This window comes from Cavia porcellus, unplaced genomic scaffold (assembly GCF_034190915.1).
Source record: "Cavia porcellus strain 051 isolate PalLab524CR breed Dunkin Hartley unplaced genomic scaffold, mCavPor4.1 scaffold_5, whole genome shotgun sequence".
Lineage (NCBI taxonomy): Eukaryota > Metazoa > Chordata > Mammalia > Rodentia > Caviidae > Cavia > Cavia porcellus.
In genome coordinates this window covers 9,521,751-9,544,277 of record NW_026947488.1, presented here as the reverse complement: position 1 = coordinate 9,544,277, position 22,527 = coordinate 9,521,751, and the positions used below count along the sequence as shown (strand labels likewise).

Below are 22,527 nucleotides of genomic sequence, written 5' to 3'. Positions count from 1 at the left end.
AACTATTGCCTTTACCGCAGATCGTCTGCCCATCTGCAGGCCAGACGGCTTCCAGCGTGGGCTTCCGGCATCTCTGCTGCCGTGCCCTTTATCCTTCCCAGGCTGTGACACCGGAGACCCCTTCCCCGGGCTCAGGGCTGCAGGGTGACACCTTCCCTCCCCTCTGCTGACTGGCCTGCGCGGCCTGGGGAGGGGATAGGACCTGGCCCCCTATTTGATGAGCATCTTCCCCTCCTCACCCCATCGAGTGGAACCCTGACTTTTTCATAGCTTGTGATCAGAAAAATTTTCCATTGCCTGAGACTCATCAAAGCGCCTGGTTCTAAGAAGTGGAAAATTCTGTCAAATGACTGTTGGTGAATGTTCTCTGAACACAGAAAAGTAAAAAGCAAGGTCTAATAATAATTATCATCATCCATGTGGTGAAAGCCAGGGGCCAGTGGAGCGGACGCCAGGTCGGAGCTGACCGACAAGCCTGGAGAACTGCGGTCAGCTTTGGACCCCAGAATTCCGGACCCAGAATCCTACTCTGTTCCTCTCAGGTGGGTAAACTGAGGCTGGGTCCATGCATCGAGTCAGTTTCTCTTGGTACAGATTTATCCAGATAATGCGTTTCAAGCCCACAGCCGGGCGCCCAGGGGCTCTCTGTCATGCTTCGGACACTGTTGCTAGATGACTTTTGCCATCGGTGGTGGCAGTTAGCGTCTTCCTGTCCCTGTGCAATATGGATTTAGCCACTTGCTTTGTCCCCTGGTTGTCTGTTTGCTGATGTGAGTAGAACCTGATCTCAGGTTCCCAAAAGTAGGAGGAAAACGTGCAACGGCTCAGCTGCTGTCCTGTGTCCACCAGGGAGACCTCTCCCGTCCAGCAGGCCTGGTCCACGCTGCAGACATGAGGCAGTGATCCTGACCTGAGCACGCGGTGCCTCCTGTTCCTTCTCGGACCAGGGGCCTGGAAACTCGCTGGCTTTTAACTGACGAGACCCCGAATTTCTCCATCCGTGGTCCCCAGCCGTGGGCCACCTCTCTTCTCTGGGAACTGCTTATGTCTTGTGCTCTCTTCTTGCCATTGGTTCTGACTCAATACACAAAGAGGCCAGGATAACTGAGGAGGGGCTCTGCATAAGCCGACGTAGGCAGAAAACAAAATAAAAGCCAGTGAGTGGGTCCTTCCAGCTCGCTGCCTGTGGTGAGCTTCACGGAGAAAGACGCTGGAGGGCTGAGCTGCTAACGCTGAGTGGCCGCCCACTGCCACTAGGTACCCGGGGCCTCGGGGGAGGAGTTACCCTCTTCAGGTCTCTGGTGCCTCGTCTGTAAAATGGGAGAGGCGCCTAGCGCATAAATCACAGCAAGCCTGAGTGGAGGTAGTACCCGAGAAGGGTTGGCCCTCAAGTGCGGGGCGTGGTTGTTTAGGAAATCATCAGAGCTGAGCAAGGCCGGCGCTCCAGGAGGCTGAGACAGGAGGAGTGCAAGGCTGAGCCCAACCTGGGCAACTTAGCAACTTAGTGAGAGTCCTTCTCAAAATAAAAACAAAACAGAGCTGGAGATGCAGCTTAGAGTGAAGGCTGTGGGGTTCAGTCTCTAGTACCACCACCGCCGGGAGAAAGAGAGCCAAAGAGAGAGACAGAGAGAGAGACAGAGGCAGAGATAGAGAGACAGAGAGAGAGACAGACAGAGAGAGACAGAGACAGAGAAAGACAGAGAGAGAGAGAGAGAGAGAGAGACAGAGAGACAGAGAGACAGAGAGACAGAGAGAGACAGAGACAGAGAGACAGAGAGAGACAGAGAGACAGAGAGACAGAGAGAGACAGAGACAGAGAGACAGAGAGAGACAGAGAGAGACAGAGAGACAGAGAGAGAGACAGAGACAGAGAGACAGAGAGAGACAGAGATAGAAAGAGATAGAGACAAAGAGAGACAGACGCAGAGAGACAGAGAGAGCCCATGTGGTTGACAGCCCAGGTGACAGATCAGTAGCACTGGGAGCTTTGAGGGCTGCTTCTCAGAGGCTTTGATGTCGGTGGGTGCTCCCTGGATGTGGGAATTTAAGTTCCCCCCAGGAAATCCTAGGGTTTGGTTGGGGTGAGAGGCAACGCTGCACTGAGAGGCAGGGTTGCTGAGGAACAGAAAGTGCAAACCCTAACTGATTGCTTGCTATTTTTTGCCTTGCCTCGTGGGGACTGGAGCCAAGGTTTTACATACACTGGACAAGCTCTCTAGCACTAATCTACAGGTTTTGCGTCCTGGTTCTTGTGACTCACTGTTGGCTAAGACATCAAAATTCTGAGTGTCTCAGTTTCCTCCTCTGTAAAATGGGTATGGTAACAATAATAACCCGCCTCAGACTGTTGCAAAGATACACTAAATCAATACCCATGATGGACTTAGAATATTTCCTGACACATTATAGGACCTTTACTGATCTATGTATGTTTAGCTCAATTTCTATGGTGGGTTAGTGTATACAACAGAAAGTTTGTCGTTTTAGCTGTTACTAATGCATAACTCAGCGGCATCTGGAACAGCAGTGGTGTGATGATCACAACTTCAGGTTTTAAACTTTCTCATCGTCCCATGTAGAAACCATACTCGTTAAACAAAGCCTGAATTCCTCCTCCAGCCTCCACGGTGCGTTCTCTTCTCTGAGAGAGCGCCTGTGCTGTGGCCTCAGGTATGCGGAGTCACAGAATAGTCACCCTTTCTTACCCGACTCACGTCACTTAACACAAAGTTTTCGTCTCCTCCGTGTTGGCGTATGCAGCTGAGTTGCATGCTTTTGTGTAGGTGGATGAAACCCTACCTCGTGTCTGTTCGAGTCCCATTACCAACACTCTGGGCATCTGCTTGGAACAGCCGGGTGGCATCAGTTTAACCTTTTCCTGTTTTGCACAAGGGAGGTCCCATCTGACACCTGCGCCAGCCGAGACCCACGTCTATCATCTCCTATTTTCTACTTTTTCTTTCTTTGTTTCTTCTTTAAAAAAAATAAATAAATAAAATAACAGCCGCCCTCGCGCTCTGCAGTGGCGTCTCGTTGTGGCTTGGTCATCAGTCCTTTTGATCCCATCCGAGTCCATCCCCCGCTGCCCACTGTCCCTTTGCGTCCCTGCAGTCTGCCGATACCCAGCAGCTGGCCGCCTCTGGCCAGGGCTGCGGGTCAAATTCAGCTCCCACTTGTTTCCGCTGCAGGCTGTAAGCTAAAAATGGTTGTTAGGTTTTTAACTTGTTAGAAATCCAAAGGAGAAGAATATTTCAAGAAATGCAACTTTCGTACAGAATTTGAATTTCACTGCCTGTCATCGTCTTGGGCACGAAGCCATGCTGGAGCATTTATGGCCCTCCAGTGGCTGCTTCTGGACCAGAAAGGCCGTGGAGAATGGTGGGGTCAAGGGCCGTAGGGCCTGTAAATCTGAGAATATTCACAATGAAGCCATTTACAGGAGGCTCTGCTGAACCCTGCACTAGACCCTGAACTCAGGCGAAATAATCTTGCCGTCCCTGCCGTACCCGGCCATGGTAGCTGGTCTGTTCTGCCGTATCCCGCCACAGACATTTGAGCTGGGACTGTACCTGCATATGAAAGCTGGACCAGATTTTTCTCTTTTGCTTCTTTTTTTTTTTCCTTTTTTGTTTTCTGTTTTGGTGGTGCTGGGGATTGAACATAGGGCCTTGTGAATGCAAGCTGAGATCTCTATTGCTAAACCACATCCCCAACCCTAGAACCAGAATATTCTAGAAGAAAATATGGAAGACTATCTTGGCAAACTCAGTTTAGGTAAGGGTATCTTAGGGCACAGAAAGCACCGTCTCATAAATGGGGCATGATGACGTGTACCTGAAATATCAGCACGAGGGAGGCTGAGGCAGGAGGGTCACGGTGAGTTTGAGTCCAGGCTGAGCTACATAGTGAGCTCAGGTTCAAGGCCAACTGAACCGCGTAGTAGGATCTTGTTTCAAAAGACAAAATGTCAACATTAAAGCTTTAAATTTCTGCTCATCTCAAGGTATAATTAAGATAATAAGTAGACAAGCCACCATTAGAAGAAAATCTTTCCAATAGCTGCATGTTGACCAATCATTTGTCTACAAAATATATAAAGAGCTACAAATAATAAAAACACAAACATAAATTTTTAAGTGGACAGAATGACTCAAGGTACAGTTTAAAACTATGGAGATATAATTCTAGACTCATTAGAATAGCAAAAAAAAAAAAAAAAAAAAGAAAGAAATGTTTTCTTTTTCTAAGATGCAAATGTTGGTGAGGATGAAGAGGAGCCAGAGAGTTTGCCCCTTGCTGGTGGGACCACTGTTTGGCAGTTTCTTACAAATTCTGCTCCTAGGTCTTACCCGGCAGAAATAAAGTCTGTGTTCCTACAAAGAGTTACACATAACTGTGCCCAGCGCTTTCTTCTGAGTAGCCCTAAACTGGAAACAGCCCAAAGGGCATTAGCAGCAAAGCAGATTTTTAAAAAATGAGATCCACCCACCCAGCGGGCTGCTCCTCAGCAAGGAGCGGAGATGGACCCTTGGTGTACGGGTGTCCTGCAGCACCGTGCAGCTGGAGAGAAGACAGACACACACAAGGCTGCCGAATTCTATTTATAGGGCACAGAAGAAAAGATGAACCTAACTGATGGCAAGGCAGACAGGTCAGTGGTTGCCTCTGGGGGAGGAGAGGCAGGGAACTTGTGTTTAGTGGACCTGGATGCGATGGGTGTATGTGATTGTTAAAACTGACACCTAAGTTCTGCGGTGCCTTTTACTGAGCACAAACTGTGCTTCCATCTGAAAGGAGGGAGCAGGGATGCCCTCCCAGGGTGACAAAATGTCCCTTTGTCATGGACCCTGTGGGCCTCAGCTCCCTGTGCTGCCTCTGGTGAACAGGCATGGCAGTCACACTTGCAAAGGGAAAGGGTCAACTGCCGCGCTGGTGCCCTGATGTCTGTCGGTTGTGAATGGCCAGCAATTTGCATTTCCTGTTGGAACCAGAGCTCTGCTGAGAAGGAAAAAACAGCAATCACTCCCTGAGCCCCTGGACCGCGAATCTGGAGGGTCATTTCCTGGCGCTGCACCGTGACGGCACCGGCTTCGGCTTGGAATGTCCTCTACCTGCACTCCCGGAAGCTGCGTGCTGGGGTGTGCTTGTGTGCAGCCGCTCAGGCTAGCTGCTGACCAGGCAGAGGCCTTCCTCCCAGCTTCCAGCTGGCTTCCTGAGACGTCTGAGTGGGCAGCAGGCTCTGCACGGCGGGCAAAGGCGAGAGGCAGAAGCAGCGAAGTGTCTGGCTTTACTTCAGAAGGTGCTTCTCGGGGCTGGGGATTTAGCTCAGCGGCATAAGCACCTGCCTTGCAAGCAGGCGGTCGTGAGTTCGATCCCTGGTACCGATAAAAATGAAAAAGAAGGTGCTTCTCCAGGACGCGGGGCTCAGCCCTTGACTCCCTTCTGTGGCTGCTGTAACAAACGGGCTTGCGGTCTGTGTGGCTGAAAACAACACAAGTGTACCAGCTTATGGAGTGGGATGAGAGGACTGGCCGCCCACCTTCCTGCTGAGCACACCACAGGACAGGATCGCTCCTACCTCCTCCACAGGCAGAGGCTACTGCTTTCCTCCGTTCAGGGCTCTGTCCTCGACCTCAAAGCCCACGCCACGGGTGACTCCACGCCTTTCTTCCTCCCTCCTCCCTTCCTTCCTTTCTTCTATCTTTCTGTCCTTCCTTGACATCTTTTAAAGTGGGTGCAGAGTGGCATAAGGGTTAATTTCTACACCCTAAGTCTAGGTCACATGGATTCAGCTTCTGCTATCATCACATTAGTTTTTCTGTGTGGACTGCATCACTTCTGTAAGCCCCAAGTTCCTCTTCTTTTGTGAAATCAGCCTGAACCTCTATCTACCTTTCGAAGGTGCTGGGGGACCGGGCTAGAGGCACACGCAGCACTGGGTAAGCCATCACTGATAAACCTCTCTCATGCGCCCATTACTGCAGCATGGGGAGGGAGGGAACGAGGCATGTGTCACCTTGGATCACGGGAACTTTCTCTTTCTCCCTCCGCCTTGTAGATAAGACAGATACAAACACATACCACATGGCATGCACACACATGTGTGCACACGCACAATCAGTTAATGACACGAGGTGGGAAATATTCAGAGGTCAAAAACTAGCACCAAGATGGTTTATTGCATGGTGCCAACTTGTGGTTAAGTTGGTCCACACAAAAACACAGAGAGAGAAAGCAGGCACTGGAACAGAAGCTGCGTGACTCTCGAGGGCTGGCTTTGCTCACGGTCCCTGAGGTCACTTGCCCATCTTGTCAGGCTACTTTCAACACCAGATGTGGTTTACCGCATGAGGATTCTGTACTACTAGATTCTTGATGCCTAACCTTTCTCTGTTCTCATCACGAAAATGTGTGGCTCATCACAATAACCCCCTTTACTGAGCAATAATTGAGCCGAGCGCTGGACACCCATTGGCTCACCCAGCCTCACGGGAGTCCCACGCCGGGGACTGTTACTGTTACATGTCTGAGCCATTGCGGGCACAGAGAGGGGAAGTGGTTTTGCTCTGTCACACAGCTCCCGACTCGTAGGGCTGTCAACTGCACACATCTTCTTGACACCCTGCAGACCTGCCTGTTTGGGCTGGCCCCTCCTGGGAACCGAGAGCAACCACAATAGCTCCATTCGTGAGAAGAGGGCCTTGGGATGGGATGGCAGGATGTTTGGGGGTGGCTCGGCTTGGCCGGAGACTCTTGGGAGCATTTGCCTTCCGCACGGACAGCCGGTCGTGGTCCTGTCATTCTGTTTTACAAATGAGACTGGTGAGATACCGAACCTTTTAATTCACCCACAGCTACTAAATGGCGAGCCTTAATTGGGAGCCCAAGGTGCGTCTCCAGAACTCCTGTCCCAGCACCTAACAGGCAGATTAGCACCACTGCTGTGGCACCCGTGGGTGACAGTTTCAGCTCTGCAACTGAACGTTTATCAGTCTGCTCCAGGCTCTTATCTGGCGTCTGCTTGGCCACGCCTCGCTTTATTTCCTGTGTGAGATGGAATTCTCATGACCTCGGCCTTCTAAGAAATGAACCTCATACCGGGAAGGTGCTCACCTCTCCGTTATTCATCTCCCGAGTGTTCCCTTCATGCTGGCTGCTGCCATGGGTCACAGAGCAGGAGACCTGCCAGGGGGAGCGGTGCATGCTTTGAGCCCAGTGTTCTGGGAGACCAAAAGTTTGAGTCTACCCTGGAAAGCTTAACAAGACCCTGTCTCAAAATAAAAAGGCTGGGGATGTAGCTCAGTGTAAAGGCCCTGGGTTCAGTCTCCAGTGCCATTGCCAAAACCAAAGCAAACCAAAACAAATCCCTCTCGCACTTGTTTCCCTGTGTAAAATAAGCCTGCTGTGCGTGTTCATAACTCCTCTCCCCTAACTATAGAAGAGTTTCCTGCATGAATGTTTACTCAACTTCCGGATCTGTGACTCACTGTCACCTGCTGTGTCAGGGACTATCCTTATGATTTTTATTTTCCTTTCCTCCAACTTTTATGAGGATATTACCATATCCTCATAATTCTATTTCCCAAACCTTAGGGGCCAGATGCATTTTGTGAGCTATTTTCTCCCCCAGGTTTTAGATGTGTTTTATTTATAGTAAACAGCAGCTAACACTTTACAACTCCTTCCAGAACTATGTGGGCATTCATACCACCTGCTGGCGAGACCTTTAAGTAATAAACTTACAGGGACCTAGCTCTGGAGTCTAGTTTTATCCCCCCCCCCAAATGATCTTTGTGGATTTTAGAACTCAGGGTAAGGAATCATGAATAGCAATTGTATCTGCTTAGGGTTTAACACTTGGAAAAGTACTGCAAAGCATTAAAACGAAAATATTTATGTACAGGAGTTACCAGAATTCCCATCCATCTAGGCAGCATTATCCAACAATGTCATTGAGTGTCTGTTTTATATCTGGGTCAGTGGTTTTCAACAGGGGTACATTTTGTTCCTCAAGGAACATCTGGCAATATCTGGAGATATTTTGCTTCTCACAGCTGGAGCCAAGTGCGAAGCATCTCATGAGTGAGTGAGCTGACTGTGGAGGGCAGGACAAGGAGATATTCACCCTGAATGTCAGTAACGCCATGATTAGGCACCGTGGTCTAGGTTCTCTGCATGCACCCATGAGCAGAGCAGTAAAGAAGTAGCTGATTCCTGTGCATTTGTAAAATATGGGTTATATAGAGACACAGGCTAATATAAGTATTTTACCTGTCTGACATCTTTCAGTATATTGCTTTGACTTAATATGGCTGCATACAAATTTTACATTATCAAAAACTCTTCAAATGCATAATTTTTATGCCTATAGCATCTTCTTTCTGAAAGATTACTTTTAGCCATTCTTTTAAAGGAAAACCATCGTTTACCCCTTTATTTAAAATAACACCAAGATGGGCATCCTTAAAGTCTCATTATTTTATGTTGCTTATCTTTGTGGTCTTGGGTTTAATCCCCCTCAAAGGTGTTAGTTAAGAACTCTTAAGACGGAACTATACCCCCAACCCTTTTTATTTTTATTTTTGATAGGGTCTTGCTGCATTGCCCAGATTGCTCTCAAACTTCTCATAGTCTTTGGCTGTTGCTGTTTTTTGAGACAGAGTCTTGCTATGCAGTTCAGGCTGGAGCTCACTGTAATCCTCCTGCCTCAGCCTCCTCAGTGCTGGGATTACACCACATTGGCAACTTTGTGATCTCTTTCCTCAGGCTCCTTAAATACCTGGCATTCCCACTGTTGATGGCATCTGATTGACTTCACTGGCCTCTAAGGCTTGGGATTTATTTTAGAAGTAGAGTTTTAGAAATTATTATTAAAAATTTTTTTTTGGTAGCCCTGGGGTTGGAACCTGGAGCTTCTCACGTTAAGCCCATGTTTTATCACTGAGCTACACATCCCAGCCTGGGGAAAAAAAGTTACCTGAGCTCAAGTGTACAAACTCTAGGAAATCCTCAGCACACACACGGCAGGCTTGCTGGCCCCCTAAGTGTCTTCGGAGCAGGAGCTTACATTTAAAAATCAGAGTCTTCCTGTGTGTAATCACCATCATGGCTGGATCCGGCTGTGAACAGCACCCCTTAAAATCCCGGCCCTCACAAGCAGGTGAGTTGCCTGGCTGTGTAACCCTGTGTGGACAGGTGTGTTTCCTTTCAAATCAGTGCCAGTCATTGCATTGTTTGTGCCATCTGCAGACGCACTGGGAACGGTTCAAAGGCTGGAGAGCCAAACACACCAAGGAGGATTAACTCACAGAAAAGATGAAAAGGGCCCAGTGGGCACAGTGCGTGAGGGCGGAGGAGGAACCGTGCCTGAATTGGCAGATTCCAGCGCAGGGGAAGCTTCTTTGGGCGATTCTGTGTGGGAACCATCCAAGGAGGAAATGAACGAATTTCTACTGCAGCGTGAGCAGGTGACACAGCACAGGACTAGACTAACAAGCCTGCGGGACAACGTGAACCTGTGTTCTAGCAAGTGTGCAAGAGAACACGTTCAAAGTAAGACTTCCGTGCTGCCGCCTGTCTGTAACCCTAGCTACTCAGGAGGCCGAGGCAGGAGGATCACAAGTTTGAGGCCAGCTTGGGTAACTTAATGAGACCTTGCCTCAAAATATGAAATAAAAAGGGCTGGAGATATAGCTCAGGGTGGAGAGCTTGCCTGGTGTGCAGGAGGCCCTGGTTCGATCCCCAGTACTGGAGGAAAAAAAAAAGTACAACTCACACCTTCGGAGAGTGAGCAAGTAATCAGTGGTTACCGCAGACCACAGCAGAGTAGAGAAACAGTGTAGAAGAAAATTCACATTTTCTCTTTGTCTGGAGGCCAAAACAAGCAAAGCTCACCACACCGAGCAGCGGCTGCCTACTGATACAGCTCTCAAGGGGCAGGTAGCAAAGTCATTTTTTTTCTAAGTGTGCTTGGCTTTGTGGGCCTCTCTATTCTGTCTCTGTGGATGCTCCAGACTGAAGTGTGGAGGATCGGGGGGTGTAGCTCAGCGGCATAAGTGCCTGCCTGGCAAGTGCGAGGTCGTGAGTTCGATCCCTGGTACCAAAAAAACCAACCAAACAAAAACCAAAAACCCAAAAAGAAAAGGTGTAGCTGTTTGTCAAATGGACTTCATTTACAAAAACAGGAGGTCACAGGGGCATGGTGTGCTGAGTCCGCATCTCACGAAGTAGGAAAGAGGGCCATGCGTGGGTGGCTGGGGAAGAACCAGACGCCAACCCTTTCCTGTGAGTCGGCGCCACTCATGGACTGCAGGGGAGGAGAGCAAGAAGCCAAGCCCTCCCTGCGAGCTGGCACCATGCAATGGCCGCCGGGGGAGCACCAGACCCTGGGATGGGAGACAAGAAGAGCCAAGGTCGCTCCCCCAGCCCCATTAGTGACCGGCTGACACAGAGGAACACAGGCTGTGATGATAGCTTAATGCTGTGGTGTTTAGGGTTTCACTGACTGCAGGCTCAAGCCAGGAGTCTGATTACCTCTTCAGAGGATAGCAATGTGCAATGTAGCATCTGAAGGTGGTGGTCATTGTTAATCCCCTATTGTCTTATTTTGGAGTCCTGTATCATTTTCCTTGTTTTGTTTGATTGGGTTTTATTCTGCTTTATCTTGGTTGATTTTGTTGTCACCTGATGGCATGGGCAGCTTTGTCAAAGATAACAAGATGATGTTAGCCGTTTGGGATTTACTATTATCTTGTTTGAGGTCCTGTATTGCATTCATTGTTTTGTTTTTCTTGGTTCTATTCTGTTTCTGTTTTGTTTGATTTTATTATGTCTGAAGGTACGGGCAGCTATTTTGAGACAATAAGAGGCATTATGGCAACCGCTGTTGATTTCCTAGTACCTTGTTTAGTCCTGTGTCACACTGTTTTGTTTTGACTGGCTTTCTTCTGTTTTATTTTGCTTGGTTTTATTTAAAATAAAAATTCCAAGAACCCGCCAAACAAACAAACAAAACAAACCCAAAAACTAAAACAAAAGACCAAACCCGAAGTGGGGAAGAGCAGGTGTGGGAAGAGTGAGCTAAGCACAACGGTTCAGGAGCTCAAGCTGGGTGGCCCCCGGGAGCTAACCAAGCCCAGCGAGCACCAGTTTCCTTGACCAGAAAAGGGGGTTCACTGAAGTCCCACCTCAGGAGGGAGACAGGGTGTGCACGTCTTGTTGATGCTTTTCCCTCCCGCTGCCCCTTGTGATTGGATTTAACTCTTTTCTCTCCAAATATCCCCCCTCTTTCGGAGTCTGAGGTTCACGTCCAGGGCTGGGGACGCAGCTCGTGGCAGGGCACTTGCCTCATGCCCGTGGCCCTTGGTTGATCCTCAGTGCCATTTTACTTCACAACCCCCTTCTTACTGAATGTGTACCCCCATCCTGCACCCTGGCACCCAGAGTGGGGTGCCCTGCAGGATCTGATGCGGGGCTGGGGCAGGGACTTGGTGCAGAGGTTTAGCACAGCAGGAACCAGGGAAGCAGTAACCAGTGTAGGAGGGGTGATTTTCTCAGGCGGAATCTAGTGTCAACCTGGTGCCCTGGGGGACCTCAGGACGAACTGTGCCACTGTGAACAGGGCTGGCTTCTCAAAACCTCACGCAGGCTGGTGCTGGACTGTCCCCGACAGGGTGAGTGGTCCTTTCTTGGGGCATCTGGCTCCCGTTCTGCGGCCTGGGAGCAGCAAGGTGGTGCTGGCCCTCTGCACCTTAGCACCTGGGTAAGGGCAGGCGGCCTCCACCTGGTGCCCTGGGCCTGCTCTCAGCCATCTCGGAAGTGCAGCTGGTTTGTAGGAAAAGGGACAAAGGTGGAGCCGGGGTGACTAAGCCATCACCTGTCACTCTGAGATGAACCGTCTGGCTTAGGGGCTGGACCAAGGGCTGGGGAAGACTTTGAGTCAAGGGTAGTAATGTCTTCTGTTTGCAGAGGCAGGAAGTGACTGTCTTCCAGTGTCCCGTGGGCGTTTCCTGTACCCAGAGGCGTGTGGCATCCTTCAGGTCGGCATCACCGGGATCCCACCCTCTGCTTGGCACAGACACCTGTAGTGTCCCAATGACATCCACCTGGATCCTGACCTTTGGCAGCGGCCAGATTGAGTCCTAGTGACCTTGAGACAGTGACTTAGAATTATTATTCCAACTCAATTTTCTCATCTGTGAAATGGGGCTGGCACACTTTCCTAATCCACAAGGTCTTATAAGGATTTGAGCTGGGGCTCATGCAATATCCAACCCACTACTTGGCACTGGGTTAAGGTTCAAGTTCAATGCCTGGTGATTTTATTTACTTTCTCTGTGGCGGTTGTTTTGTTTGAGAAAGTGCGTTGTCTAGGCAGTGTTTCTCAATCAGCTGTCTTTTACGCGTGACTCTAGATTTGGCTGTACCTGCTGTGCTGCATATGATTACTTATTCAGTATACATTAACTGCCTCTTAAAAAATTTAGACACAGTACAATAGCCATGCAATAATGGTTTTGGGATAGGCTAGTGCTTGGCACGCTGTATCTTTGTACTATCGAGGTACATGAGAGGTACTATCATAGTGACCCAGAATGCTGCCCATGTACATTCTGTCCAGGGATTGGCCCATTCCAGTCCTTCCGTTTAGCCTGAAGTCTGTTGTGGTCTCTGCTGAATGAACTCACCGCTGAATAAACTGACACTGGCTTGCTTGGCTACAGATTTTATGTGTAATGTCAAAGGTACATTTTCTCTCTTTCTTTTCTTCTCTGTTAAATAACTTGGGCTATGACAGATTACGAGGAAGTGGTTACTCAGAGCTGAGTACTCAGAGCTGATTGCAGGGAGCGGTGGAAATTCCCCTCCTTGCCTAAAATAACTGGAGCTGGAAGCCAGCAGTACAGTACAGGCTTTGTCTAGGCTTGAAACAATATCCTTTCCAAGTGCGTTTTGTGCGGAAATACTTAGCAATATATGGTGGTAGTGCTCTCTAACAGGCTTGAAAAAGGTGAGTTATTCTGTGTTCCATGGCTAAAAGGGCCATTGTTAGTAACAGTGGGTCCCCAGGCGTGGAACCCAAGCTGCAGGCGTAGTAATATTGGGCTTACCTGACCCTCCTCCCCCTTATCTCTCTTCATTTCTTTGCTATCTCCAGGATCTAACTCAGGAAATAGACATATTCTTCATTGATCTGATTATTTAGGCCTGATTATGACAGGCCTGTTCGTGACAACCGGGACACTCCCAAGCAGGTTCGGAGGAAACAACAGGAGGAAATGCCCGGCCGGTCCTTTTCACCGAGCAGAGTTCAGAGGAACCGCTTCAGAAGAGCTCAGCGGGTCCAAATTCCCTGGCAGTGTTTAACCCTATGGCCCAGGCTGGGTTAGAGGCAGGTGTGTAGCCTTCAGCTGCCTTAGAACGGGAAGACCTGGGGACCCGGTTTGGATGAAAATTCTCTCCCAACTGATATTCTCACTATTGTAGACTTTACTAAAAAAAATAGAGTAAGATCTTGTGACATGCCTCATTCTTTTTTTAAAACCATTTTATGTATTATCTAAAGAAAATTTAAGGCTAGGAGGATAAGGATTGAGCCAAGAATAAAAGTAGGAAGCTATAGATAATCGTTCTTTTTTTCAAGTATCAAAACCTTTTGTTTATTCGGTCACACTAGCTCATGGGTGCTACTCAGCAAAATACCTGCGATAATGAAAAGAAAAGTTATTTTCGCTCACAGTTTTGGAGGGTTCAGTCCAGAATCAACTGGCCGGGTTGTTTTGGGGTTGTGGGGAAGCAGTCATCATGGCGGGAATGTCTGGTGGGCCAGGAAATAAGAGAGGGGAGAGACCCACAGTCCCCTCTGGGAGTAGAGTTCCATGACCTAAAGACCCCCTAGGTCATTAAGGGTCATCACCTCCTAGCAGACCCATCTTGGACATCAAGGCACATGGACTTCTGGACCACACTGAAGACCCAAACTGTAGGACCATATTACAATTTTTCTCAAGGCTTGAAATCCACTGCCTGCAGTTTATTAAGACACAGCCTTCAGGCCAGGGAAATGACCCCTTAGAGGAAGAAGAGGAAGAGGGAGGAGGAGGACGGAGGTCCTTTTCCGGCTGAGGTCTCTATTTAGGACACTCTTGACACAACAGCCTCCTCCCATGGGAAAGGGATCCAGGTGAGAAGCCAAGGGGCAGGGATTTGCTCCAGCCACCAGGTGACCACAGATGATTCTGGCCTTCAGTGGAGTGACGAGTGGGACCCGGAGCACATCAAGCCTTTACTTGAATTTTCTGTCTCAGTGCAGCAGAGGATTTGCAGCGTCAACCCCACTGCACGTACAGCTCTCTGGCTCTTCGGCCCACACTTGGCCAGGGCGGGTAGCACAGTAGCAGAGAGAGAGAAGGAGCTAACAATGCTCGAGATGCGGCTGGTGAGGCCTGCCAGTCCCCTCACTCCTGCCCGCCCCCGAGGGAGCCCGAGCTGGAAGGCAATGCCCGCACCTCCTGGAGGAAGGAGAGCATGAGCACTAGTTACAAATTCACGCTTTCTTCCTTATGCCACGGCAGCTAAATGCAAGGCGACTACTGCCTCTAGTGTTCAGGGAAAACAGTGCCTCTGTGCTCCACAGTGACGTGACAGGGACGCAAAGGTGGTGTAGATGGTAATGGGGGACTAGACCTACCCAGAGAGAGAAGCCACAAAGGGACCAGGGAGTCCTTGTCCTGTGAGATTCTTGCTGTGACTTTTGTTGGCGTTGCTGGCATAAGCGGTGTGTGTGTGTGTGTGTGTGTGTGTGTGTAACTCTCCATCAATGAAGATCATGTAGCCCTGAGGCTACAGGTGGCTGCTTTGCAAAGCATACCACGAATGCTCACCTTAAAGTCGTGCAACATGGAGAATGGAAGAGCCTGGAAGACCAGGAGGACACGGTCCCGTTAACCCTGGAGGCCACCTGTGGAGTGGTCCCTTTGCTTTTCCAGCTGGATGACGGGGTACATTCTTGGATTTATTTTTAGGTCAGATCTAGTTATGCTGCTGCGATGCGGAAGTGAAGCGATGTTAGTGTTACATCCATCGCATTTGATGCGTACTCTGGATGTGTAGGTAAATGCTTCTTTGGTTAGCAGTGAGACTCTTCAAGAGAGAATATCCGTGAGTCCAAGAATCAGTTCTTAGGCTCATCCATCTGGAGGTGAATTTGGACTTGCATGTTAAGGGATGTATGTGCTTTGATTGCAGACAATCTGTTTCGGGGATTTCAACTGCCATCTGGTAGCCAACTATGGCATAATTTGGGATCAACCAGTGTTTCAAATGTTGATATATCTGTGATGGCTAAAAAAGTTCTTTAATAATCATTACATGTAACAGAAGTCCAAACTCATCCTGAATCACCAGTTAGCTAATAGTTCTTTCCTCCCCTCCTGATGGCCCCTCACCCATGTTTTGAGTTTGTGACAAACATGCACTCTCAACTATCTGCCCCGAAGGAGCCTGGGCAGCATGAGCGGGCACCTGGCATTGTCCCAGAGTCCAGCAGCTCAGGTGAGACCAGATGCTCCCTCACCGTGGCTGCCCACAGAGTAAGTGGTGATTTCGCTATCGGAGGCACGAGCCTCTGGCTTGTTTTTCTTGTAGAGATGTCTCATGCCGAGTCATCCACAGAGCGGCACGCCGACTCGGATGGGCAGAGCTATCTAAAGCGGCAAAAGGACAATTTTGTAAGCCAGTTGCATAACAGTCATGTCCTGCCTGAGCTTGTGCGGCCGAAGATCACCTTGTTTATCCAGCACTCCAGAGATCTGTTTGCCCCAGGGAGCGGGGACGGGGGGACCAGTATCCAGGACTGAGGACACCAGACAGGTGCAGGGCCCAGCACCACACACGGCAGCCAGAAGAGAGCCAGGCCACACCTGCTCCACCAGGCTCCTGGTAGCTTGAGGGATAAAAATGAAAAGATACCAAAACCAGGGCCACCAAAAATTAGGGAGTGACTTCAGTTGAACAAAATAAGAGCTGGAATACACACACAGAGGCACACACACATAATGACATTGTGTGTGTGATGACACTGCACTGAACGGAGACCTACAGGATCTGTGAAGCATACCATCTTAGGATCGAGCTAGACAAACGTGGCCTGTGACCAGGACAGAATCACACAGTTGCTGTCTTACTGTATCTTGCTTATTATGTGTGATTTTCTGGCAGTGACACCAGAAGGCCAACAGCAGGCCTAGGCTGAATGCCCTTGGCCCATTATGCCAGCCTCACGATGTGACATTAAATTAATAAAAATGAAGATTTAGAAAGGGGATTAGGGTCCACTTTGTGCCTCCTGCTTCTTCAGGCCGGGGAGAGAAGCGCGGTGTGATGGAGAAAGCTATCCCTTACTTGACAGGGAGCCAAGGGAACTCAGTGCTTGCTTTGTGGCCCTGCCCCAGCTTGCTGCGTGAGCTAGAGGAACTCATTTGCTCTGTCTGGATTTCCCCATCTACAAAAATGCAAGTGTTGGATGAAGGCCAGACAAGTTGCTTCTCAAATGTTATTATTACACCAGGCCAGTTGCGTGTGCGTGGTCGGTAGGGGGTTGGATCCCCACCTGCCCCGCAGAGACCTAGTTTGTCAGCTGCAAGAGTTTGCCTTCTCTGCACAGGTTGGTGTGGGAGGAAGGAAGGAGGACTCGTGTGGGTTGATAATCAGCAAAATACTAACTCCATAGCATCAAAGAGAGTAAACGTGGTGAAGAGCAAGAGAGGGAAACAGAACACTGGCAGCAAAAGGCTCTTGGCCACCGGTGTGTCTCCTGTTACTTTTGCAAAACACAGTTAAGGGTGTGCCATAGAGGCGTGGAGGACTCAGGGAGCAGAAGGGCCTCTGAAGGGTCTAATGGAGACAGGAAGTGACTCTCTGGTGACTCAGAACTTAGAGAAGGGAAAGAAGAGATTCCAGTAGCTGTCAGGCAGGTCTGGCTTGGAATCTTGAGTTTAATCATTTATCAGCAATGTGACTTTCAATCCCACCCCCTTGATCTCTTCATCTATAAAAGCAAACTAAAAAGGAGCTTTGTCATGTAAGGTGGAATGGAACACTGTCTCTGCAGACAGGTGTATGAATGAAGACCCAGCCTGTCCTCCACAGAGGGCATGGTAGTGTTCACTGAGCATTAACCAAGCAGAACTGTCATGTCTTCCCCCGCCCTCGACAAGACTGAGAGGCACAGGCTCTTCCAATCCCATTCCACCCACTCCATGAAGAAAGTGAACTTTTCCACCAGGGCATCGGTGTTAGTCATTGTTGCGAGGTTTTCTGGTGACACTGTGGGGAGGTTAAGGTACCCAGCTGCTTGGCAAGGCTGTCAGCAGAGATGGGTGACAGCTACAGAGTGGCCGGGTCTTTCTGGAGGAGGAAAAGGAAGAAGGATCTTGTTTGACAGACTCACATTCCACCATCCCACATGCATGCGTCTCCCTGAGGTCTAATCCACACCCCATTCGGTACCCCAGGGCTGAGTCTCGGTGTAAATCCTGACGAGGATAAAGGCATTTGCCCGTCACCACAGCCATGGCCATGGCTGGTTGGCTTTCTGTCATTCTAAGTTTGCCTGCCCTAGGATTTCATATACATGGAGTCACACACTTCTTTCAAGGGACAGAATGCTTCTGAGCCTTGCCATGTTCTCGAATATTCCTAGTTCTTTCCTTGATCGTCCTGAGAAATACTCTATTATAGAGATGTACTCTAACTTGTTAATTTATTCACTGGTTGATGGACATTTGGACCCTTTCCAGATGTTGGCTGCTAGAAATGTTCAAGTAAAAGTTGTTCTGTGGACATGCGTTTTTATTTTTCTAAACAGTAGAACTGCTGGGTCTTAAGCTAAGCATGTGTTTCACCTTGGAAGAGACGCCAACGTGGCCGTTCCATTTTGTGTTCCTACAGGCATGGTAGAAAAGTTCAGCTTGTTTGAAAATCCTCACCAACAGCTGGTGTCCTTTGTCTTTTGTGCTTTAGTTAGTTTAGTGCATGTAAGGTAAAGTCTCGTTTTAATTTGTACTTACCCAGTAAGTAGCAATATTAGGTGCAAATGCCTCTGTGCTATTTTAATATCTTCTTTTAAAAAAAGTATCTGTTCAAGTATTTTGTTTATTTTAAAAGATTGTCTTCTTATTGCATAGTAAGAAGTTCCTTACAGGTAATGTCTATCTATCTATATTGCAAATATTTTGCTTATCTGTGGCTTAGCTTTTCATTTTCTTCAGTGTTTTTTGAAGGTGAAAAGATTTTTAAAAGTTTTTTTATGAGGACTAATATAGCCATTTTTGTGACTGAAAAGAATCTTGCATTCTAAGAATTACTTGTCTAATCCAAAGTCACAAAGATTTTTTTCTACCATGGTTTCTCTTAAAGGTTTTATGAATTTATTTTTCACATTTAGGTCTGTTTAGCTCTATGATCTATTTCAGGTTAATATTCACTTTATAGATTTAGTCAATTATCTTTGCATATGTGGATGTGTAGCTTTTCCAGCATCCTTTGTTGAAAAGACCCCAGTGACCTTTTAAACATGATTGTAGGGTCAGCTTGGCACCTTTCAATGAAATCGGTATCTATGTCCAAATGGGCGTATTTCTGGGTCTTCAATTGGTCTACATGTCCATCTTTATGCCAGTAACGCACTGGCTTGGTCACTGCAGATTTACACTAGTATTTTACTTTGTACCAGGGATCGAACTCACAACCTTGAGCTTGCGCTGCTGAGCTGAACCCCTGAGCCCATACTCTACATTTTGAATTCAGGTGGTTGCAACCTCCTGACTTTGCTTTTCTTTTCAATATTCGTTTACAGAATGCCCCCTACGTATCCAGTGTTGCACCTTTGTTTGGGGACTGATTCGGGGAAATACAGAATGTCTACCTGGTGGCTGGTTTGGCTTAAGGTGCTGCAAGGCAGTGGTCATAAAGATATATAAATTCCTGGCCTGGGGGGGGGGGAGGTTCAGAGGTGCAGCAGGGGCGAGGGAGTTAGATTAATGATTGGAAATACACACACAGACACAGATGCTAAAATTACCAAATATAACCTGCGTGTGTAATCAAACAGTGACAAGTGAGGGGAAGCCAAGTAATGAAAAGAGAGGACAGGGTGGGGGTCAGGGAGGGTCTCCACGGAGGGGAGGGCGATGCATAAGCCAAGGAAGTCAGGCAGTTGGCGCCTGGATTTTACTTTAAGGGGCGACAGTGAATAGACGAGGTGGGGCACAGCGGGGAGACTCATTTCCGTCTTTCAGAGTGTGTGTGTGTATGCTCAGTTTATTATCTGCTGCTTCCGTGTAATGTAAATGGCACAAGCAGTCCCTCCGCCTCCGTGTATGTCAGAAACTTGTTGAGCCCCAAGAAAACCTCAGGCAGAGTGGGGCTACACCATCTGGACACTTCCGGCAGGTCCCCTGTCTGGGGAATTTATGGAACCCATCTGGAACACATGCATCTCATCCTTTGCAGAACTTTCCTGGGTGCAAATAATCGCGCTCCATTTTATGGCTGTGAACAATGACTTTTGAAACACGGGCATGTGTGTGTTTGGAATTTTTAACCCTGATGGGTCTGAGTCATGCAGTGCTGCATTTCCACATTTCAACCGGAGGACGCTTTGTTTACTGCACGTATTGTATATGTTTACTTGATAGTATAACATTGTCTTTCAAATATTTTGATGATTTAAAAAGATCATCTTCTTAGAAGACAGAGTAAGAAGCCTTAAGGTTTTAAGACTTTATTTGGGAACAAGTTTAAGCTTAATCCAAAATATTACAAATATAGCAATATAAAGAAAATCTGTATAGCCTGTCTTTTCCTGCTGAGATTTTAGTATGTTTGTTTGCTGCTGCTTGACTGTCATCTGAAATATTCCCAAGCCTTTTCTGTCTTTTATATCAGTATTTTTGAATGAGCTAAGTGTCCCCTGCACCCCTCCACCCTGCCTCCATTAATACTGTGTCTGTGATGTTTCTTTGTGTTTAGGTTATGCATTCATGACGAACTCTTCTCGGGCTGTCACATCTGGAGGCTCCTGGTGTCCACCTGCTTGGCACTGGTGACACGCAACACCTGACTTTTTACACAATGTTTATGGATGAGATGGAGTGGAGGAGGGGAAGAAGAAAGTTGCAAACAAAAGAAGTCATGAGTCAGCGCCATTCAGTCCCTGAGTCATCTGCGGTTGGGACTTGAGCACCCAGGCGAAGTGTGTGCATGTACACAGCCATTCATGCATGAAACATGCGGTACACGAAACAGCCCTGTACATCCCCGACACGCTGCGTACACTGCACAGCACACACTACCCCCAACACCACACTGTGTGTGCACTGTTACACAACAGACAGCCACACACATGCCATGCACACTGAGCAACACAGAGAACACACACACAGGACACTGAACACACAGCCACACTGCACATATGGCACACACACAGCTTGCACACAGCGTATATGCATAACACACACACACACATCTACACACAGAAACTCTAGTTTGCGTTTTTTTAGCCACCCCTGAAATCCTGCTTTAGCTTAGAAATCATTGCAAGAAATAATAAGGGGAGACTTTCAGGTTGTGCATTTCAAACTTCTGAACAGGTCCTCGGGTCTTTATGGGTTTGCCGCTGTAGTTGGGGGGTCTGGGGGTCCGTGGGTTTTGTCCCTGCAGAGCCTGTGAAGACCCCACCCTACAGCAGCTGAGTCAAGACTCCTAAGTGGGGCTCGGCCAGGGCGGATTAAAAGGGTCCTGGGGCCTCTTGTGCCACCACCAGCCCCCTGTGGGGACCCCCGGCTTCACTCCGGCTGGGGCTGGTGTCCATCTTGCACTCACTGTATCCCAGGTGACGGGGTGGACACTGGGAGATTCCATGCATTTCCCTTTCAAAAAGGTTCCTGATTTGCCTTCCACCACTTTCAGCACAGGTAGCTTCGGGTGTGGACAGGGTGTCTTCACTTTGGGGATGGACGCTGACCCCAGGCTTGGCAAACTGATCAGTTTGTGATCAGCACATTCGTCAGGTGAGACCTGAATCCGAGACTTTCCCCGAAATGAGTGGCAAAGGGATTGAAAACAGGATGTAAATGTGAAGTTTTGAAGCCAACAGAGAAGAAAGCAGAAAAAGAGAGGGTCCAGTGGACACTGTTCAAGGTCCTGGATCCAGCTGAGCCTGACACCCTCACTTGGGCATCAGTCAATAACAAGTCCATAAATCTCTATTTTGCTTCAACCAGTCAAACTTTAGGATGTGCAACACAGAGATTCATGTAAAACTTCAATTTCCAGTAATCCTGGGCAGTGGCTCTTACTGGCCACCTCATGTTACAGCTATTTTTTGGACTTTGACGTTCAGGGAGTTCAAATCCCCCAGTGAGTCTCGGGTAAGCTCACACTGGAGAATGACTCACGCAGGGTATAGTGAATCTGCTGCTCCTTAGGACGGCATCGCTGCACTAGAAACATCTTTTTCGCTTTTTTTGTTGACTTTTATTTTTCTTATACATAAAAAAATGAATCTAGAACTTAACACAGGTCAGGCCAAGGAGGTTTAAAATCCAAACCCAGGCCTCTCGGGTGGGGAGCTTCGATCAGAGAGCAGCCGGTTTGGATCTGACCCCAGCCCTGGGCGAGCAGCTGTGGGTGCTGGAGGCCTGTGGCCAGGCAGGATGACCCCGGCTAGGTCTTCTGTGGGATGTGGAAAAGACAGATGTGTGTCCCCGGGCTGGTCACTTGTGCCACTTTCATGTCCTCCTTTGGTGGCTTTAGGAGGGAGATACGATGGCGAGTGACAAAGAGACAGGGAAAAACAGCAATGAGGAAACCAAGGCGTGCAGGACCGACAGACAGCCGGCCACAAGACAAGCGGAAGTGAGGGCCAGCTCTGCATCTGGAGCTGCCTGGACATTGGGACCGTGCTGGGACACAGGCCCCGGGATGGTCCCCCACAGGGCGCTTACATCCCGGCCAGGAAGACAGCTGCCCAGTAACTGAAGGACAGGTGTGCCCTGCCAGGGAGGGGTCAGCTCTGCAAGCAATCAGGGCAGGGAGAACTGGGGCGCTGAATGGAAAACTGCCAGGAGGCTGCGAAGGGGCGAAGGGGAGCCTCAGGGGCTCTCAGGCCAGGGCTGCACCCTGGGCACGCATGCGCCCTGGGGTGTGCCCAGGGGGCCTCAGCCGGGAGTTTCTCTGCAGCCCTCCGCACCGGGCCTGGGCTTCAAAGAAGCTGGGAGGCTCTGCGTGGCAGAGGCCATCAGAGGTGAGGGAACCCAAACCTGCCCTCCTCTCATTTGGGTACAGGAGCAGAGTTCTGGCCGCAGGATCCAGCCTGAGAGTTACAGCGCTGTCACCAAAAACAGGCTGCGCACCTTCGCTCATGGTGCATTTATGGTCACCTTGATTCTCCTGAAGAAAGCGTGGTCATTAACGAAATCAAAGAAATCAGAGAAAGCAAAGTGCAGGCAAGCTGCCCGCGGCCAC

General features: G+C 48.9%; 1 long non-coding RNA gene across 3 annotated transcripts; it reads left to right on the top strand.

Moving 5' to 3' along the window:
* The first annotated feature begins 4,899 nt into the window (after positions 1 to 4,899).
* LOC134475954 (uncharacterized) lies at positions 4,900 to 22,503 on the top strand. Of its 3 annotated transcripts, XR_010047298.1 has the most exons (4): positions 4,900 to 5,939; positions 9,250 to 9,552; positions 20,032 to 21,071; positions 21,817 to 22,503. It is a non-coding gene; the product is annotated as an uncharacterized LOC134475954 (long non-coding RNA). The 3 variants fall into 3 exon arrangements; XR_010047296.1 differs by having other exon boundaries at positions 4,905 to 5,939; positions 20,032 to 22,503; XR_010047297.1 differs by lacking the exon at positions 4,900 to 5,939 and adding an exon at positions 5,969 to 9,160 and having other exon boundaries at positions 20,032 to 22,503.
* The last annotated feature ends 24 nt before the right edge of the window (positions 22,504 to 22,527 follow it).